Raw genomic sequence first — 22,298 nt, 5'->3', positions numbered from 1 at the left:
GTTGAAATTGAGCAAGAAGAAGAGGGTCATGTGGAAGATAGTGTACAGGTTTCCAGTACAGATAATTTCCAGAGGGAAATTGCGACGTTTGAGGTGAAATCAAGTGAGAGGCCTAATTTCACTTGTGTGTGTTGTCGACGCACTTATTATAAGAATCAGACTAAGTTAGTGGATTTATATGCAAAAAGTGAAAGGGAAAATAATAGTGAATGGAAGGATTTCGCAACATACTTGATGGTAGAAAATTGTTTTGATTTGGGATTGGATCAACGTGTGTGTAGTTATTGTTGTTGCAAATTAAATCAAAACCAGATGCCTGCTAGAGCAGTTCATAATAATCTGGAATTGGATGAGATTCCTTCTGAATTGAAGGATTTAAATACTTATGAATCTATTTTGATTCAAAGTATCCATCCCTTTCAGGCTATTGTAAGAATGGAGCCAAAGACAGGGAAATTGCCTCCATCAGATTTACAGAGAGGATTAAAGGGAAGAGTTGTTTATTTGCCTCTAGATTTGAAGAAAAACATTAACACAATTGGAGTAGAAAAAGTGGAAGAGGAACCTCTGGTTATCTTAGTTAATGGGGTTCCGACAAAGAATAAGAAAATATGGCAAGATTTAGTAGATGTTAGGAAAGTTAAAAAGGCAACATTGTATTTGAAAAAAAATAATAAATACAATAAGAATGTATATGTTGCAGAAGAGGAAGTAAGTGAGGAAGAGGATAGCGATTTGTGTGCTGGTCAAATTGAGAAAGTAGAACCCTCTACTAGTGAAGAAATATATGAACATTATAGTGTTCATCCTTTGCATTCCAAGGAAGTCATGGGGAATGCTATTGAGTTGTTTCAAATGAAACAAGCCAAAGGGAGTCCCATTAGTGTTTGGGAGGAAAGTTTGGAAGCTCGGTGTTTCCCACAGCTTTTTCCAACAGGTCAGGGAGGAAGATATGATGAGCGACCTCATCAAATTCCTGCTTCTGAATACCGGACTTTGCGATTGTATGCAGGAGATGCTAGGTTTCGACAATGCATTCCTTATTTGTTTCATCTCCTGTTTGAAAGCGATCTGTCTGGACTGTCATATGCAGTGAACCACATCTTGAAAAGTGGTATACACATGCAAAACATCTCGGCAAGTGACTTTATGGATAAAGTCAATGTCCAAGACAGTATTTTGGATTCTCACCTGATTAATCTCATGGCGTGTCAGCGTGGTACTAATGAGTACTGGTACCGTCGTCATGGTGATTTAAAATGTATGTTGAGGAACTTAGGTACTCCCACATGGTTCCTCACTCTGAGCTGTGCCGAGTATGGCTGGGAAGACTTACTTGAATTTCTATGAGAGGCAAATGCTAACGTAGATAACATCGAATTCAAGACACCCGGAGAACTGTGCTCTTTGGATCCAGTCAATGTATGTAGGTAATTCAATCATAGATTTGAAGCTATGATGTCTTTCATCATGAATAAGAAGAATCCACCTCTTGGAGAGGTGTTGGATTTCTTCTGGAGAAAGGAGTACCAAGCAAGAGGTGCTCCTTCATATACATATGTTGCTGTGGATCAAGGATGCACCTAAATTTGGAACGGATCCAGAAGACTCAGTGATGAGTTTTATACAAGAGTATTCTACGTGTGCTGTTCCAAACGCAAAGGAGAAGAAAAGCCTAAGAGAAAAAGTTCTGCGTTTCCAAAGCCATCGATGTGGAAAGTACTGCCGTCGTAAATTCCGAAACAAGGACAAGTTCTACACTAAATGTCGTTTCGGCTTTCCACGACCGGTGATTTCTAAAGGAAGAGTAAACAGTTTGATGTCTTCGCTGCGACACAATGTCATGAAGAAATCACCTAAAAACACTTACAATTTGAAGAGGAACGAAGAGTCCAAGTACATCAACGACTACAACCCGGTGATTTTGTCCATGTGGAATGCTAACATGGATATACAGTTTGTGGCTGATAACTGTATGGCTGTGGCTCGGTATGTGACGTCTTACATCACCAAAAAAGAGAAGACAGAATTGAAGGATATGTGGGAGGACATTTCCCATGAAAAGAGCCTCAGCAAGAAGTTGTACAGTTTCAGTCTGAAGATGTTGTCGCATCGAGAAATCGGAGCGTACGAATGTTCTGACCGGTTGTCTTCAGCAAGTCTCTATGCCAAGTCCAGGAGTATCGTTTGGGCGAGTCTTGGTCTTGCAGCAACGCGTAATCGAGTTCTCAAACCTGTGCGGGAAATTGAGTATTTGGCGGAAAAGGAGCCAAACAGTACCGACATTTTGAAGACAAACATGTTGGATACATACTATCCAAATCGAAGCAGTCACCTCGAGAATGTTTGTCTGTATGAGGTTCTGCAAAATTACATATTCAAGAGGAACATCAAAGAAGATACTGAGAAAGGAGTGTATGCTGTAATAGGAAGTGAGGGATGTCTGATCAAGCAAAGAAAATGCCACTTGGTAAACCATCGAAAATTGAGTGGCGAATCTCCTGAAAAAAAGGAGTTATTCTATTTAGCACTTTTGCAACTTTTCAAGCCTTGGCGTGCAGAAGAGGAACTGCTTGGAGATTTCTTCTGTTACGAAGACTCTTTCAATGCCGCCAAGGAGACCATAGAATGTCCTGCTTTTCCCAAATATGTAGAAATGTTGAATGCGGAAATTGAGCAGGAAGCAACGATTGCCGCCGAGATTGCCAGAGACAGTTCTCAGGACAGTCAGAGTTCTGCTTCATTAAGTCAGGATCCACTAGGAGGACCTGTTATTGAAAATGAAGCTGCCACTGCTATGAATGAAGTGTCAAGAGCCATGGCACATGCTCAAGAGGATGCGGTTAACTTAGAAGAGTTGGAAAGACAACTCAACGTTGAGCAGAGGAAAATATATGACGAAGTTACCATGCAAATTGATCATGGATTAAGTCATGATAAGAAAGAGTGCTCATGTACGTCGTTGAAGCCTGTCCGACTGTACTTGAGTGGAGAAGCGGGAACTGGAAAAAGTTTCCTCATTAAAGCAATTTCATGCTATTTGCAGGAAAGGACAGAGTCATCGCTGTCTTGTGTTGTCACTGCTCCAACTGGACTGGCAGCACATAATATTAAAGGGATTACTTTACATCGTTTACTGATGCTGCCAGTGGAGCATGACAACAAATTACAATATCACAAGCTATCTGGAGATGCTTGTTTTGAAGTTTCAAGAATCTTGAGGAAAATGAAACTTCTTATCATTGACGAAGTAAGCATGGTTTCCAATGTCATGCTTGCCTTTGTGCATTTGAGGATGCAAGAAGTTCTCAAAACAGAGTATGATGTGTTATTTGGTGGCAAACACATCATTGTTTTCGGAGATCTTCTGCAGCTAACACCAGTGAAAGGGCAACCTGTGTTCAAAATGCTCACGCATGAAGATACCAGGAAGTGCCTAGGCAGCATTGGCAACGTCAATATATGGTTAAACTTCAATTATGCTGAACTGCATGAAAATATGCGTCAGGCGAAGGATGAAGTTTACAAGACTATTCTACAAGATGTTAGAATTGGAAAAGTGACCGAGCATGGGAAAGAAGCTTTACATGCACGATTACTGTCAAATTTATATCCAGAACAAGATGTTGTGCCTGAGAATATTTTTCAGAAAATTACTGAGAAGAAATCTGGAATATGTTTGATGCCAACTCTTGCAGAATGTGCCAAATTTAACAACAAAATGTTGCATTTAGAAAAGCAAGAGATTGTGAAACTGGAAGCTATTGATAGAGTAGAGCATATGGGATCAACAATTATTTTGTCTGAGAATCTGAAAACAAAATTGGATTCATTAGAGAAGAGTATATCTAAAACTGCAGGTTTTGAAAAGACTCTGAATGTGTGCTTGAACTGCCGTATAATTTTAAGAAGGAATTTACATGTTGAAAGAGGTCTGGTAAATGGATCAATGGGTAATGTTGTTGATTTTGTGAAATACAGAAATAGAGATGGAATTGAATTTTTAAAAATTAAATTTGATGGCATTGAGGAAGTACAGCTAATTGCTCGTTGTTCTGCTAGATTTTTGCTTGTAAAAGACTTATATGTTCGCCGTAAGCAGTTTCCTGTTTGCTTGGCATATGCGGTGACAATCCATAAATCGCAAGGTTTAAGTGTAGACAGTGCATTGGTGAATATTGGCAGTTCTGTGTTCAAGGAGGGTATGGCATATGTGGCATTGTCACGAGTTAGAACTTTATCGGGATTGTACTTGATTGAGTGTGATGTCACAAACATTTGTGCGGATCTAGATTGTGTTAAGGAATACAATAGGTTAAGAAGAGAGTATGCGCCACATTTGCCTCAGTATCCTTTGTTTGAGAAATGTGTGGTAGGCCGGAAACGAAGAAATGAGAACAATACTGGGGAGGTTGTAGCAAAAAGACAAAAAGTCTATGAACCTAAAATTACAAGCAGAAACAAAAAGGATTCTGTTGAAGATGTTGTTGGTTTTCAGTTTGAAAACAGTTCTGGTGTCAACTGCTATGCTAATGTAGTGGTTAATGTTTTGTTTTCTCTAAAAAATGTAAAAGAAGAGATTGTGGTCAATTCTGATCAAAGATTTTGCAGTTTGTTAAATTCTGTGTTAGAGAAATGTAGCACTGATAGAAGAAACATAGAAAGTGTGTCTGAAATTCGAAATCTGTTAGACAGATGTTCAGGCCAAACACAATTCTCTCAAAATATTCAGCAAGATTGTCAGGAGTTTTTAATGTATATGCTTGATGTATTACATGCTGAAGGTGTAGATGTAGATCAGCTGTTTGGGCTTTCTTATCAATGGCAGCATGACTGCGAGAACTGTATGGTATCAAGTACTACTAGTGTAGACTCAGAAAGATTTATATATTTAACTTTGCCAGACAGTAAATCAGTCTCCTTTAATAAGCTAGTAAAAGCAGCTGATCACAACATGGAGTGTAGCCAATGTAAATCTGAAATGATGTCCACATTATTTATACGAACATATGGCCAGTATGTCATTTTAATGTTCCAACGATGTAGGCCTGATGGAACAAAATTGACAACTTTAATTAAAAATTTTGTAGCTTCGCAGTTGTCAATATCAGGAAGGACTTTTGTAACTGCAGCAATTATATATCATGACGGCCCTTCAATAACATCAGGACATTACACAGCTTATTTAAAGTCTAGAAATGGCTGGTCATTCTGCAATGATTCTGTTTTAATTTTCAAAAAAAAATTGCCGTATGACCTTAAAAACTCTTACCTGGTGTTTTTAAAACCAAAATTTTAGGGAAATAATCTCGGGATGTGCTCTGTGGAATTTCAAGAAGTTCTAATGGCTCCTACACAATTTGGCCTTGAGGATAAGTGTAGTTCAGAGACATAACTTCTAACCATAGGACTGGACGTCATGGAGAAATACGTGCACTTTCAATGAGTTCAGAAAAACTGTTTCTTTTTATAAGCTAATTGTAGCAGCCATTCAAAACATGGAGTAGAGGGAATGTAAGTCTGCAATGCTGTCTACTGTTTTACATTGCTTTGTGATTAAAAGTGATGTAGAGAATTAAATAATTGTAGTAGTCATAGAGGTAGTGTAAGTCTGCTTCATAGTAAGCAGTATCAGTGTCATAGGAAATGTAGAACATGACTGAGCAAGAAGGGGAAGATATTACTATTCCAGGATTGTGAAAATGATCTTCAACATTTTAATTCTGAAAGTTGCGGAAATGCCAAATGACGGGATTGGCTTACAAGAAATCCAAGAGTTATAAATGGCTCTGACCAGATTTGGCCTTGTGGAAAATTGTGGTAGAGAGCAAGAAGTCATTTATTGCATGTAACGTGTTTTTAAAAACGATGGAGATTTTCTTTCAGAAAGTGGCGGGCTGAAAGTAATAACAGCACAAAAGAGTGTAAGCTGTTCATAGGACATCCTTGGACGTCATGGAAAGTAAGTTAACTTTAAGGAGTTCTGAATTTTGATTTCTGATGTTGTATGGGTTTTTTAAACACAATCATTTTGATTGTGTTTTTTTTCCCCGCTGTTACATGATGAATACCTTCAAGTCACTGTTTTTAGTGAAATTTGATACATTCTGAGAACAGCAAAAATAAACCATTTAACATGTATAATTAATGTTCTACTTTTTGTACTTATGATATACATTTAGAAATGTGAGGTAGATATGGAGAAACTGAGGCTTCTGTAAGTGTCAAAGTTAATGCTTACAGTGCTGCACTTCTGGGTACTGTTTTTTTTAAAAAACTGAATAGGCCTCACCTTAAAGAAACCTCTTGAAAGGACACATCTTATTTGTATCCTGAAAGAATCATTTAAAATGTTAGACACAATTTTATGATGGCTTTACATCTTTTTTGCGCTGCTATTGCATCACTATTGTGAGACATCAGCAGTGCAAAAGATGCACCATGTTCCAAAATAGGCCTCACTTCATCAGCATCAAGATACTGTTTGTTTAAAATATATATCTTTAGGATTGTGTAGGGGACGTATAGCAGCAGAGGCTTCTGTAAATCTCAAAGTTTTTGAAAAACTGTTTCTTCTTGAACCTTTTCCCTTGTCTTTTCAAATTTTTAAATACATGTTTTAATATTTTTGAAATGTTTCTTCTCTCTTTTACAGATTGAAAGTATGAAAAAATATTTGAAAAAGTTAACAAGAATTATAAGGTAAATGTTTTCTACTCTTTTAACCCGCAATCCACTGCTGATGATGTCATTGACTATGTCATGAATGATGTAATAAGTGGACATGACTTACTTCATTGGCAGGCCTTCACATGTATTAATGCATACACTGCTGCACTTCTGCGTACTGTTTCATATGCTGAACTACATCTGCACTATGAGATACCTAAGCAAAGGCAACACAGGTGATGTGATTTTGAAATGAGCAAAAGAAACTCCACGTTTTTCAATTACATTACTTGTGTTTTCTAAGTTTACGGATGACATTCTGCAGATGAACTTTAGGTCTGTCTATGGACACAGAAGAGGTCTGGCCGTTGTTCAAGAGTGAAGTGGACATGTTTTACTTCAATGGTAGGCCTTCACATGTATTATCTCCTCTGATTTCTTCAACAAGCATAAATTTGATATGCAACCCTAAGTAGGCCTCATCTTAAACAAAATTTTGGAGAGGACACACCTTATCGTCATCCTGAATCAATCATTTAATCTATCACATTTAACATCTATTAGTTCTACTGCTTCATTTCTTTAATCCTTACTTTCCTGCGTTTGCTACTTCTCTCATTCCTTTCTCTATTACTTAATTATTCTACTCCTTCCAGTATTTTTCTCAGTCCCTCTCTTCTCATACTTCTTCATTATTATTCACTCATTCTGTCTCTATTAATGTTACTGTTTCTGAATGATCTCAAAAAATTTTTAAAACAAGAACAGTAAGTATAAGGATAGGAAACAGACATTTATGTTACAAGAAAGACAGCTATAGGAAGTAAACAAAAGATACTGTTACTCGTAATCCACTGCTGATGATGTCACTGACCATGTCAAGAATGATATAATATGTGACATGATCAGAAGTGGATTGCGGGTAACAGTATGTTTTCTTTACTCCCTGTAGCTGTCTTTCTTTTAACATAACTGTCTGTTTCCTTCCCTTATACTTACTGTTCTTTTTTAAAAAAAATGTTTTTGGTTCGCTCCTGGTTCGCGTACCGGAGTGCGAACTGGAATCGAACTAAAAGAAATAGAGATTGGCAGAGTTTCAAAAATTCTACCAATTTTTTTTATAATGGGGAGGTAGTTCTGAAAAGAACTTTTTTTTTGGTTTTTGTTGTTTTAAATTTTTTTTATTATTTTTCTGAACATTTTTTATATTTTTTTTGTTTTTTCTGAACATTTTGTAATTTTTTTGTTTTTTGGGGGGGGAAACAAAAATGATTCATTGAGAAGGGCTCAACAGGAGCAACGAAAAAAAGAAGAATTTATTTTTTGGGGCGTTTCGGGCAAACATGATTTTTGATAGCTCTCATTATAAGAGTAATGCTACTTTCTTGGTAGCAAAGTGTTTGGCTGCACCACACGCACACTTGCTTTACTTCCCCCATGTCCATTTGAATGTTCGGGATCACCTCCCTCGCCTCTGGTCCCGATACTTCTTTGACAGCAGATGTTCTCACCATTGCCAGGGGATTTTGCTGTTCATCACGAAGCTGGGCAGCACTATAATTATTTGGGTGCCACCTACTCATATGCCTGTGCATCGTATAATTGCCGAAGCTGTATTTCTTGTCAGTGCCCCTTGACAGTCGATCGTTGCAAATACGGCAAAACACATATCTGGCATTGACTTTTTTTTGCCCTGCTGGAAATTTAAAAAATTGCCAGATGTAGTTTTCTTTTCTATTGTACCTCCTGGGCTCCTCTGGCAAAAACTCAGGCTCTTCCTCCTCTTCCTCCTCTTCTTGATCTTCCTCTTCTTCAAACATTGGTTGAGCAGGTGGTCCTTTCTTCCCTTGAGGAGGTGGGGGTGGTGGTGGGGGAACACTAGCTGAAGCAACAATGGAAGCCATTTCTCTATAAAGTAAAAGGGTCTTTCTCTCACCAAGATGAAAGTCAGAGTGAGGAAAGAAGGAGGGGTTTTCATCATTTGGGAAAAGCAAAAGTTCTCAACCAATGAAAAGTGTTATTTTTAGGTCACCTGACCTAGCCTTCCATTATTATGAAACCAAAAGTGAAATGAACCAATGAAAAGTTTTATTACCAAGTCACATGACCTCTCACGCTCATGTTACGCGCTGCGGAATGCTCCCCGGTTAGCTTCCGGTTCGCTGCGCTTCGCGCCTCGGTCCGCGCCCCGGGACACTTCCGGGTGCGCTAACGCGATACGTCACAAGACGCATTTCGCGGCAACGCGATACCGTCACTATGTTGATTTCTTACCGGTTCGCGGACCGGGTCGCGGCATCTATTTGAGCTAACGGAAAGCTTCCCGGTTCGCGGACCGGGAGCGAAACAAAAAAAATATTTAAAAAAAATTATTAATAAACATATAAAATATATTTTTGTATTTAAAGAAGAATACATTTTACAGCTATAGATATTAGCTTTTAAAAAACCAATGAAATTCATTGAAAAAACCATAGGTTATAGACCATATATAGTTAGGAATTTGCATTTACAAAACCTTGAAAATTCACTGAAAAAACCATAGGTTATACACCATATATAGTTAGGAATTAGCATTTAAAAAACCTTATTTTACTCACACAAAACCAATGAAATTCCATATATAGTTAGTGGTACTAACTATATATCACGCACCCGCAATCCACTGCTGATCATGTCACATATGACATCATTCATGACATGGTCAGTGACATCACTGATGACATCACTGATGACATCTCAAATGACATCACTGATGACATCACTGATGACATCTCAAATGACATCACTGATGACATCACTGATAAAATCTCATTTGACATTAATGATCACATCACTGATGACATCATTCATGTGATAATACGATGAACCTCTTCAGACTCTAATATAACCTTAGATACACTCAGTGTAAACAGACACTCACAGACTGTCACTCATCCATGGAGTTACTTACACACCTAGTCAGTCATGCAAAGAATCAATCACAGCTCCATTTTCACAACTATACAGTTATACACACCTTACTTATTCAAACATATACTAAAACATATTTACTCACTTATACAATCCTGGATACAAGAGCACAATGATCCATACAGCCACTCACACATTCACTGGCTCTTATGCACAGTTATTTATATATGTCAACTCTCACATGTACTGTATTTTACATATGTACTTACTTTGACATGTAGCACTGAGATATGTATTCACTCACCAATACAGTCATGCACACAGTCAACCGCCCATACAGCTGTTTCCACATGCACTTTTGAACCCATACATCTATGCACAGAGTCATACACCTCCCAGCCACCCACACACACTCTCAGTCTCCCATACAAATGCTTGGGCAACCAATCAATAACCCATATAGTTACTCATATAGCTAATGATCAACACATGCAGCAGTTTACAGAACAACAGACATAATGATGCACAAATTAAGACAGTTTAGTCACTAACCCATGCACTCAGTGAGACACATTTAACCACTCACTCATACAGTCAGTCATGCACCTACTAAATCCTTCATCCAGACACTTATACATCCACTCATTCTTAAATATGTAAGACATATTTTAACTTTACAGAAAAATACAGTCACTGGATGTTGTCATCAGTGATGTCATCAGTGATGTCATTTGAGATGTCATCAGTGATGTCATCAGTGATGTCATTTGAGATGTCATCAGTGATGTCATCAGTGATGTCACTGACCATGTCATGAATGATGTCATATGTGACATGATCAGCAGTGGATTGCGGGTGCGTGATATGTAGTTAGTACCACTAACTATATATGGAATTTCATTGGTTTTGTGTGAGTAAAATAAGGTTTTTTAAATGCTAATTCCTAACTATATATGGTGTATAACCTATGGTTTTTTCAGTGAATATATATATATATATATATATATATATATTACCTACTGGCGATAGCCAGTAGGTATATATAGTTAGGATTGTTTTCCATAGGGAAATCGCAACATTCTATTGGGAATAACTTTGGCGCCGGTTGAGGAATCTTACTGAAATTTTCCTTAACCTTGCCTCGTGGCGCTCCGCTCCTTCCCTGAAAGTTTGGGGGGGATTCGTAAAGCGGGGGCCGAGATAAAAGGGGGGCCCCAAAACGTGTTTTCCCCATGTTAATTTCCATAGGGCGGTTGGACTCACTTTTAGCCCGAACGGCTGAATGGTTTTCCACCAAACTTGTCAAAATTTTAGGGACTGGTAGCCCGATGTGCCTTTGCTATGTCTCAAGATATGTGCTCCAGTGGTTTTTACGAAAATTAACTTTGAAAAAATATATATTGGGCTACATTGGGCTATATATATGTTAGAGCCCAAATGTAGCCCAATGTAGCCCAATGTAGCCCAAAGATGGCCACCAGAGACAAAAAAAACAAATGTAGCCCAAATATCAGCCAGATGTAGCCCAACTATAGCCCAATGACAGAATGTCCCAGAGTGTTCTAAAGAACAACTAGAGCGCTAACAGTCTTACTTATGACAAAAGTATGGCACACCTGAAGTCATCGTGATTGGAATAAAGTGTTAACACTTAAAACATTTAATTTGCAAAGGAACAAAATGAGGGGGTTCATTTTGCCATAGAAATTATGATTAGTGCTGAAGAAAGAAAAATTAGGGCACATTTTGAGTGACTTCTCAAATCCTCATATATTTCATTAAAAAAATTCTGATATGCAGTCTCCCAAGATGGCCACCAGAGACAAAAGAGCCCAAATGTAGCCCAAATATCAGCCAGATGTAGCCCAACTATAGCCCAATGACAGAATGTCCCAGAGTGTTCTAAAGAACAACTAGAACGCTAACAGTCTTACTTATGACAAAAGTATGGCACACCTGAAGTCATCTTGATTGGAATAAAGTGGTAACACTTAATACATTTAATTTGAAAAGGAACAAAATGAGGGGTTTCATTTTGCCATAGAAATTTTAATACCTACTGGCGATAGCCAGTAGGTATATATAGTTAGGATTGTTTTCAATAGGGAAATCGCAACATTCTATTGGGAATAACTTTGGCGCCGGTTGAGGAATCTTCCTGAGATTTTCCTTAACTTTGCCTTGCGTCGCTCCGCTCCTTCCCTAAAAGTTTGGGGGGGATTGGTCAAGCGGGGGCCAAGATAAAAGGGGGGTCCCAAAACGTGTTTTCCCCATGTTAATTTCCATAGGGCGGTTGGACTCACTTTTAGCCCGAACGGCTGAATGGTTTTCCACCAAACTTGGCAAAATTGTAGGGACTGGAAGCCCGATGTGCCTTTGCTATGTCTCAAGATATGTGCTCCACTGGTTTTTACGAAAATTAACTTTGAAAAAATATATATTGGGCTACATTGGGCTATATATATGTTAGAGCCCAAATGTAGCACAATGTAGCCCAATGTAGCCCAATGTAGCCCAAAGATGGCCACCAGAGACAAAAAAAAACAAATGTAGCCCAAATATCAGCCAGATGTAGCCCAACTATAGCCCAATGACAGAATGTCCCAGAGTGTTCTAAAGAACAACTAGAGCGCTAACAGTCTTACTTATGACAAAAGTATTTTGCACCTGAAGTCATCTTGATTGGAATAAAGTGTTAACACTTAAAACATTTAATTTGCAAAGGAACAAAATGAGGGGGTTCATTTTGCCATAGAAATTATGATTAGTGCTGAAGAAAGAAAAATTAGGGCACATTTTGAGTGACTTCTCAAATCCTCTTATAATTCATTAAAAAAATTCTGATATGCAGTCTCCCAAGATGGCCACCAGAGACAAAAGAGCCCAAATATAGCCCAAATATCAGCCAGATGTAGCCCAACTATAGCCCAATGACAGAATGTCCCAGAGTGTTCTAAAGAACAACTAGAACGCTAACAGTCTTACTTATGACAAAAGTATGGCACACCTGAAGTCATCTTGATTGGAATAAAGTGGTAACACTTAATACATTTAATTTGAAAAGGAACATAATGAGGGGTTTCATTTTGCCATAGAAATTTTATATATATATATATATTCACTAAAAAAACATAGGATACACATCAGTTATAGTTAGGAATTAGCATTTAAAAAACTTTTGAAATTCACTGAAAAAACCATAGGTTTCAGGCCTTATATAGTTAGGAATCAGCATTTAAAAAACCTTTGTAATTCACTGAAAAAACCATAGGTTTCAGGCCTTATATAGTTAGGAATTAGCATTTAAAAAAACCTTTGAAATTCACTGAAAAAACCATAGGTTTCAGGAGTTATATAGTTAGGAATTAGTTTTTAAAAAACCTTTGAAATTCACTCAAAAAACTATACGTTTTAGTGGTGTTATAGTTAGCTGGACATTTTACTCATACAAAACCAATGAAATTGCTCCTATATAGTTAGTTGTACTAACTATATTTCGCACACCCGCAATCCACTGCTGATGATGTCACTTAATAGATCATTCATGACATGGTCAGTGACATCACTGATGACATCTCAAATGACATCACTGATGACATCACTGATGACATCATCCACGTGACAATCACATACACCTTTTCATACACTATTACAATTTTTCATCACTGTTTGTAAAATACAGAGTATCATGTTTAAATCCATTGTCACAGCAATACAAGTATCTAAAAATCCCCTCAGTGATTCATAGATGTATACACACATCTAATCACTTACCTATGGATTCACTCATACATGCTGTCAATGAACAATAGAACACTATCAAAAATACTTATACATCTATATCGACATTAAACAACAGCACGCATCCTATTCACATATGAAGTCATCCTACTCACTTATGCAAACAATGGATCATACTTACATATTTACTTAGCAAAACACTTATACAAACACCACTTCTTCTATTCATTTAGATAGTAAGTCATACTTAGTGAATCATAAAATCATTATTACAAGTATACAGTTATCCATACAGTCACTCACACAATCATTGTGTCTTATGTATACTTATTTATATACAACAACTGACACATACACTGTCTTTTATTTTTCTAGTTTGTTGGACCTGTACCTTGAGAAATATATTTGCTCATCACCACACCCATAAAGAGATTCCCTCACCCAAACTGTTAGAACATGTAGTTTTAACTTCATATATCTACTGAATCAACTATTCACACATCTTTGGACAGTCACACACCCCCCACCGAACCACACACACTTTCACACTCCCATACAAATACTCAGTTAACTAATCAATAACTAATATAGACTTTCACATAGCTAGTAACCAACTGTAGAATCAGTTTACACAACAACTGACAAAGTGATACAGATATTCACACAGTTTAGTCACTATCCACTATATTTAGTGAGACATTATAAATTGGTCAAGTAAACAGTCAATTACACTGCTACTAAATCCTCCATCCAAATATTTATTTATATATATCCACTCATTCTTCAATGCAAATTGCTATATATATAATGCATATTTAAATACCGAAGCAAACCACATTCACTGGATGATGTCATCAGGGATGTCATCAGTGATGTCATTTGAGATGTCATCAGTGATATCACTGACCATGTCATGAATGATCTAATATGTGACATCATCAGCAGTGGATTGCGGGTGCGCAAAATATAGTTAGTACAACTAACTATATAGGAGCAATTTCATTGGTTTTGTATGAGTAAAATGTCCAGCTAACTATAACACCACTAAAACTTATAGTTTTTGGAGTGAATTTCAAAGTTTTTTTAAAAACTAATTCCTAACTATATAACTCCTGAAACCTATGGTTTTTTCAGTGAATTTCAAAGTTTTTTTTAAATGCTAATTCCTAACTATATAAGGCCTGAAACCTATGTTTTTTTCAGTGAATTACAAAGGTTTTTTAAATGCTGATTCCTAACTATATAAGGCCTGAAACCTATGGTTTTTTCAGTGAAAAAAAAAAAAAATATATATATATATATATATAAATATATATATATATATATATATTCACTGAAAAAACCATAGGTTATAGACCATATATAGTTAGGAATTAGCATTTATAAAACCTTATTTTACTCACACAAAACCATTGAAATTCGCATATATAGTTAGTTGCACTAACTATATATTTCGCGCACCCGCAATCCACTGCTGATGATGTCACATATTACATCATTCATGACATGGTCAGTGACATCACTGATGACATCTCAAATGACATCACTGATGACATCACTGATAACAACGTCCAGTGATTTTATGTTTCTGTAAAGTTTAAATATGTCTTACATTTTGAAGAATGAGTGGATGTAGAAGTGTCTGGATGAAGGATTTAGTAGGTGCATGACTGACTGTATGAGTGAGTGATTAAATATGTCTCACTGAGTGCATGGGTTAGTGACTAAACTGTCTTAATTTGTGCATCATTATGTCTGTTGTTCTGTAAACTGCTGCATGTGTTGATCAGTAGCTATATGAGTAACTATATGGGTTATTCATTGGTTGCCCAAGTATTTGTATGGGAGACTGAGTGTGTGTGTTGGTGGTTGAGAGGTGTATGACTCTGTGCATAGATGTGTGAGCAGTTGATTCACTAGATGTATGGGTTCAAAAGTGCATGTGGAAACAGCTGTATGGGTTGTTGACTGTGTGCATGAGTGTATTGGTGAGTGAATGTATATCTCAGTGCTACATGTCAAAGTAAAGACATATGTAAAACACAGTATATGTGAGAGTTGACATATATAAATAACTGTGCATAAGAACCAGTGAATGTGTGAGTGACTGTATGGATCATTATGAAATTGTATCAGGGATTGTATAAGAGAGTAAATATGTGTTAGTATCTGTTTGAATAAGTAAAGTGTGTATAACTGTATAGTTGAGGAAATAGAGGTGTGATTGATTCTTTGCATGACTGACTAGGTGTGTGAGTAACTCCATGGATGAGTGACAGTCTGGGAGTGTCTGTTTACACTGAGTGTATATAAGGTTATATTAGAGTCTGAAGAAGTTCATCGTATTATCACATGAATGATGTCATCAGTGATGTGATCAGTCATGTCAAATGAGATGTCATCAGTGATGTCATCAGTGATGTCATTTGAGATGTCATCAGTGATGTCATCAGTGATGTCACTGACCATGTCATGAATGATGTAATATGTGACATCATCAGCAGTGGATTGCGGGTGCGCGAAATATATAGTTAGTGCAACTAACTATATATGCGAATTTCAATGGTTTTGTGTGAGTAAAATAAGGTTTTATAAATGCTAATTCCTAACTATATATGATCTATAACCTATGGTTTTTTCAGTGAATTTTCAAGGTTTTGTAAATGCTAATTCCTAACTATATATGGTCTATAACCTATGGTTTTTTCAGTGAATTTCAATGGTTTTTTAATAGCAAATATTAAAAGCTGTTAAATGTATTCTTCTTTTAAAGGAAAATATATTTTATATGTATTTAATATAATTTTTTTATGTATATATATATATATATTTTTTTTAGTTTCGCTACCGGTCCGCGCACCGGGTAGCTTCCCGTTAGCTCATTTTTATGCCGTGACCCGGTCCGCGTACCGGGAAACGTACCGTTTGCACAACTGCCGCGTTCGAGAACAACATTGTGACGCGTCGCGTAAGCGCGACGTATCGCGTTGTCGCGTAATGTGAGGAAGCATGTAAATAAGTCTGTTTCAGCTTACATGAGAGACCATGGAATGGGCTCCATCTACAACAATAACTTGCGTTACTACATGCAAGATATCTACAGAGGAGATGGTGTGCACTTCTCAGATGAGGGGAACAGAATTTTCATCCTGAATTTAAGACTATGTATTGGTACCTACTTATAAGTACCTACATCTACCACAGACCCAAAAGCTATTTTCATAGCTACCCTAACTATGATCACTCTAAATAAATTTTAAATGTAACTTTTTTTTTACTAATTTTCACCATTTACGCTTTCCGGAGCGCTACCCGGTTCGCGCACCGGACGCTAACCGCGCGAAAATTAAAAAAAAAAATCTTTTTTGGGACATATATGTGTCTCCTCATCCACCCTCACAAAACCTAGGGGGTCAGGATATGTCTCCCTTGCCCCCTTTTACACAATCCCAGCATTGTTTAGCATCCATCTTGTGTCCAAATTAGACCTTAACGCAAGATGGCGGACTCCCGTTACGCTACCGGTAAGCTACCCGGTTCGCGTACCGGGTAGCGCTTCCACCGCGAAAAATCGAGAACACATTTTTTTTTCCGGAGCGCTACCCGGTTCGCGCACCGGACGCTAACCACGCGGAATTTTTTTATCTTTTTTGGGACATATATGGGTCTCCTCATCCACCCTCACAAAACCTAGGGGGTCAGGATATGTCTCCCTTGCCCCCTTTTACACAATCCCAGCATTGTTTAGCATCCATCTTGTGTCCAAATTAGACCTTAACGCAAGATGGCGGACTCCCGTTACGCTACCGGTAAGCTACCCGGTTCGCGTACCGGGTAGCGCTTCCACCGCGAAAAATCGAATCCTAGGGGGTCAGGAGGGGTCTACCTTGCCCCTTTTATTCATTTCCCCCTTCGTTTATTTCCACCTCTTGTCTCTCGATCCTACCGAGAGACAAGATGGCGGCCGCACCGGACTGTTTAGAATGTTGACAGTCACCGGAGAGCCAATCGGCTTCTCCTCGCGAAGTTCCGTTACGCGTCTGGTACGCGAACCAGGGCACTAACCGGGACGCTGTCACAGATATATATATTTTTTTGAACGTTAATTTCTCAAAATCCACTGGAGCACATATCTTGAGACCTAGCAAAGGCACATCGGGCAAACAGTCTCTACAATTTTGCCAAGTTTCATAGAAATCCATTCAGCCGTTCGAGCTAAAAGTGAGTCCAACCGCCCTATGGAAATCTCAATGTTAAAAACACATTTTGGAACTCCCGTTTTTTCTCGGCCCCCGCTTGACGAAACCCCCCCCAAACTTTCAGGGGACGCTCAGAAACAAAATGTGCCATTTTCCTGAAAATTTCAGCCAATTCCGTCCATCAACGCCAAAGTTATTCAACACAGAATTTTCAGAAATCCCTATTAAAAAAAATCCTAACTATATATACCTACTGGCGACCGCCATAAATTATTTTTTGAATGTATAGTGATTAATATCCATATACATGTATAATTTGTATTTGTACTGTTATGGTTTTGAAATAGGTCTCACCATTCCAAAATGGCCCCTACAGATGGTGTTTACTTTATATGGAGTACTGATTTAAGTCCCTCATCTATGTTGATGTATCCTAATTTTGCATTGGGCGCGCTTTTTCAAATTCATTAATTGATATTTAAGTATGTACGAGTCCATTCCCCCGCTGACAGTGAGCAAGGGCGTTCACGCCCGAAACGCGTCTGTTCGACGATTTTTGTACCCCTGCACTTTATGGATGATTAATAAAGAATCGTAACCCAAAGACTGGCTTTGGACGTGTTTATCGTTGTCTGCGCACTGGTGAGCGTGCATGAGGCTTGATTGCACAGTGACCGGTTGGAGTGATATATATATATATATTACCTACTGGCGGTCGCCAGTAGGTATATATAGTTAGGATTTTTTCTCTATGGGATTTTTGAAAATTCTATGTCTAATAACTTTGGCGTTTGTGGACGGAATTGGCTGAAATTTTCAGGAAAATGGAACATTTTGTTTCTGAGCAGCCCCTGAAAATTTGGAGGGGGTTCGTCAAGGGGGGGGCTGAGAAAAAAGGGGCGTCCCAAAACGTGTTTTTAACATTGAGTTTTCCATAGGGCGGTTGGCCTCACTTTTAGCCCTAACGGCTGAATGGATTTGCACGAAACTTGGCAAAATTGTAGGGACTGGTAGCCCGATGTGCCTTTGCTAGGTCTCAATATATGTGCTCCAGTGGATTTTGAGAAATTAACATTCAAAAAAAGATATATATCTGTAACAGCGGACCAGGCAGCGCTCCGGTTCGCGGACTTTACGCGTTACGGAGCTTTGTGAAGCGAAGCTGATTGGTTCTCCGGCGTCTGTACACATTCCAAACAGTCCGTAGCGGCCGCCATCTTGTCTCTCGGTAGGATCGAGAGACAAGAGGAGGCCAAAGCGAAGGGGCAAATGACCATAAGGGGGCATAGTAGATCCTCCCTGACCCTCTAGGTTTGATGTGGAGGTTTTAAAAGGGCCCCGCGGGGCAAAAAAAAAAAAATAATAATAATCGAACGGCTGAATGGATTTGCACGAAACTTGGCAAAATTGTAGGGACTGGTAGCCCGATGTGCCTTTGCTAGGTCTCAATATATGTGCTCCAGTGGATTTTGAGAAATTAACGTTCAAAAAAAGATATATATCTGTAACAGCGCTCCGCTTCGTGTACTTTTCGCGTAACGGAGCTTTGTGAAGCTGATTGGTTCTCCGGCGTCTGTAAACATTCCAAACAGTCCGTAGCGGCCGCCATCTTGTCTCTCGGTAGGATCGACAGACAAGAGGAGGCCAAAGCGAAGGGGCAAATGACCATAAGGGGGCATAGTAGATCCTCCCTGACCCCCTAGGTTTGATGTGGAGGTTTTAAAAGGGCCCCGCGGGGCAAAAAAAATAATAATAATAATAATCGAACGGCTGAATGGATTTGCACGAAACTTGGCAAAATTGTAGGGACTGGTAGCTCGATGTGCCTTTGCTAGGTCTCAATATATGTGCTTCAGTGGATTTTGAGAAATTAACGTTCAAAAAAAGATATATATCTGTAACAGCGCTCCGCTTCGCGGAGATAAAATTATCTCTGTATTACCTAGCTGTTGCTAACACCAGTTAGCGACCGCTAGTAGGAGATAGTGACCATCTTGGGCCCCACTTTGCATGTCAGTGATATTTATCACTAATGACATGCAAAGTGGGCATGCCAAGATGTTAGCGACTGGAAACAGTCGCTAACATCGCTATCTCCTATTACCAACTTTTGGAGATATTCGCGCTAAGCGCGAATATCTCCAAAAGCTACCACCTGCCCTGAGCAGTTCTTAGCCATGTTATCCAATGGGAGGTGGATAACATGGCTAAGAGCATTAGCTCGGTAATGCATGAATATCGCTGAGTTTTCAGCGATATTAATGCATTGCGGTCGTTTTTTATGGCATTTGCGATAAACCTTGATAATAGCAAGGTTTATCTGCGATAATTTCTGACGATGCTTAGCGGTAAAAAATTCGTTGCTAAGCATCGTTAGGGATAAATATCGCTTAACTTTGGTAATATGCCCCAACGTCTGTTAACGTTCGATTCGAAGGAAATCAGGAAGTGTTGAAAAACATTGTCTGCTCCATCTTGCCTTTTTTCAAATGCCACACTTTTGTCGTGCACGGCAGTCATTTTAGATGCCTTGACCAGACCCACTCTCTGCACGCTGTCGATCCTTAGCATGGCTCCCCACCCTCGCAAGCATCTCCCCCAGGCACTGGTCACCCTCGTTCTCTGTCTTATGCATGGGTAATAAACCTCCCCCCATCTGCGCTGCTCTTCCCTGAGAATCACACCCTGTGCCCGCCCGACACCTCCCTTTCGCCCTATTCACTACCGCACCCTCTGACACTCCTTTTCCTCTGTGTCCGATTGTCCAGGCCGGTCCTAGGCTATCAGCTAGCCCTGCAGATGTAGTTTATGGCCTCAGCTGTAAAGAATCACCCCTCTTCAAAGGAGTTATAGTAGATCAAGGCCCACACTCGATGAGATCCGTCACAGCACACGCGTTCCTACTATCTGAAAACCATCCTGTATTGTGATTGGGGAGGGGACCGAGCCTGAAGCGGAAGATTCCAGGGATGACTCTTTGTACATCAAAGTTTTTACAATTATGTGTCACATTAAAAATATATAGCACTCCAACAAAGTAGTAAGATTATAAAACTTTAATAACTTATAAATATATACAACAAAACAAAAACAGTAAAAACATATAAACATTTTTAGGGAAAAACAACGAAGTAGCGGTCGGCTGTGCGAATAGTCCCAACGCAGCACAACGTCCAGATTTCTGGACGGCACCCAGGTGATGTTGCCTGGGTGCCGCACTGATTTTGGCATCCGGCGTGGGGCGTCGCGGGGGGTGGGTCATCAGTAGCAAACTGTTGTGCGAATAGTTCCAAGGCAGCAGAACGATGGCACCAAGGTGATGTCCAGTAAGTTGCCGCACTGGTTTTGGTATCCTACAATGCTGCTCCGAATAACGGCGTGGGGCGCCCCGGGGGGGGGGGAAAGGAGGCGGCGTGAACGGGCCTCTCCAGGTGGAGTCTCGTCTGTTGTAGTGGGGCGCCCCTTTACCGTTTCAGTTGCCATTCCGTCCGCTTTTGGTCCACTGTGTCAAAAGCCGCAATTCAGCTGAGTTGCGCCCACTCTTGCGGTGCAGCGATAGGCGGCTGCCACAGGACTCTCAAAATGGCGGCAGGCTCTTTTCTTTTTGGGCCTGGTCCACTGAAATGGCCCTGGGACACCTTGGAAATCGGACGCTTGTCTGCTAGGTCTTGGACCCCATTCTCGAAAGCGTCCCCTCCGCCTTGAGGATTCAACAAAAGTTTTGGGGGCCCCCGACTCCTGCAGGCTTCTGGTGGGGAGCGGCTGCCATGATTGCTCGCGGAATGACCACGACGGAGTCACGAGATGGTGGTGCTTTCATGGTGACGCCAGCTTCAGTGTGAAACATCCAGAAACAAGGTGGGGCTTTCATCGTTTGGGAAAAAAAAAGTTTTCATCCAATGAAAAGTGTTATTTTTAGGTCATATGATCAAGCCTTCCATCATTAGGAAACCAAAAGTAAAATGAACCAATGAAAAGTTTTATAAACAAGTCACATGACCTGTTATGCGGCATAGGGTATAAAATGCGGAGAAAATACGTTGGCACGTGAGGCGGCGTCAGTAGCGGACCGATGTGCGAATAGGCCGAAGGCAACACAACGCGCCAAGATCCGGATGGCACCGAGGTGGTGTCCAGCAAGTTGCAGCACTGGTGTGGCCATCCTACAATGCTGAAAGTCGGCGTGGGGCGCCCCGTTGGCCTGTGAGTTCGCGTCAGTAGCGGACCGATGTGCGAATAGGCCGAAGGCAGCACAACGCGCCAAGATCCGGATGGCACCGAGGTGGTGTCTAGTAAGTTGCCGCACTGGTGTGGCCATCCTACAATGTTGAAAGTCGGCGTGGGGCGCCCCGTTGGCCTGTGAGATGGCGTCAGTAGTGGACCGATGTGCGAATGGGGCCAAAGGCAGCGCAACAATATTTTCGGAATAGAAGACACCACAAGGCGCTGAGATGCCAAGATCCGGATGGCACCGAGGTGGTGTCTAGCAAGTTGTGGCACTGGTGTGGCCATCCTACAATGGTAAAAGTCGGCGTGGGGCGCCCTGTTGGCCTGTGAGATGGCGTCAGTAGTGGACCGATGTGCGAATGGGGCCAAAGGCAGCGCAACAATATTTTCGGAATAGAAGACACCACAAGGCGCTGAGATGCCAAGATCCGGATGGCACCGAGGTGGTGTCTAGCAAGTTGTGGCACTGGTGTGGCCATCCTACAATGGTAAAAGTCGGCGTGGGGCGCCCTGTTGGCCTGTGAGATGGTGTCAGTAGCGGACCGGTGT

Source organism: Lissotriton helveticus, chromosome 10 (assembly GCF_964261635.1).
Source record: "Lissotriton helveticus chromosome 10, aLisHel1.1, whole genome shotgun sequence".
Taxonomy (NCBI): Eukaryota; Metazoa; Chordata; class Amphibia; order Caudata; family Salamandridae; genus Lissotriton; species Lissotriton helveticus.
Note: the sequence above shows the minus strand (reverse complement) of the source record.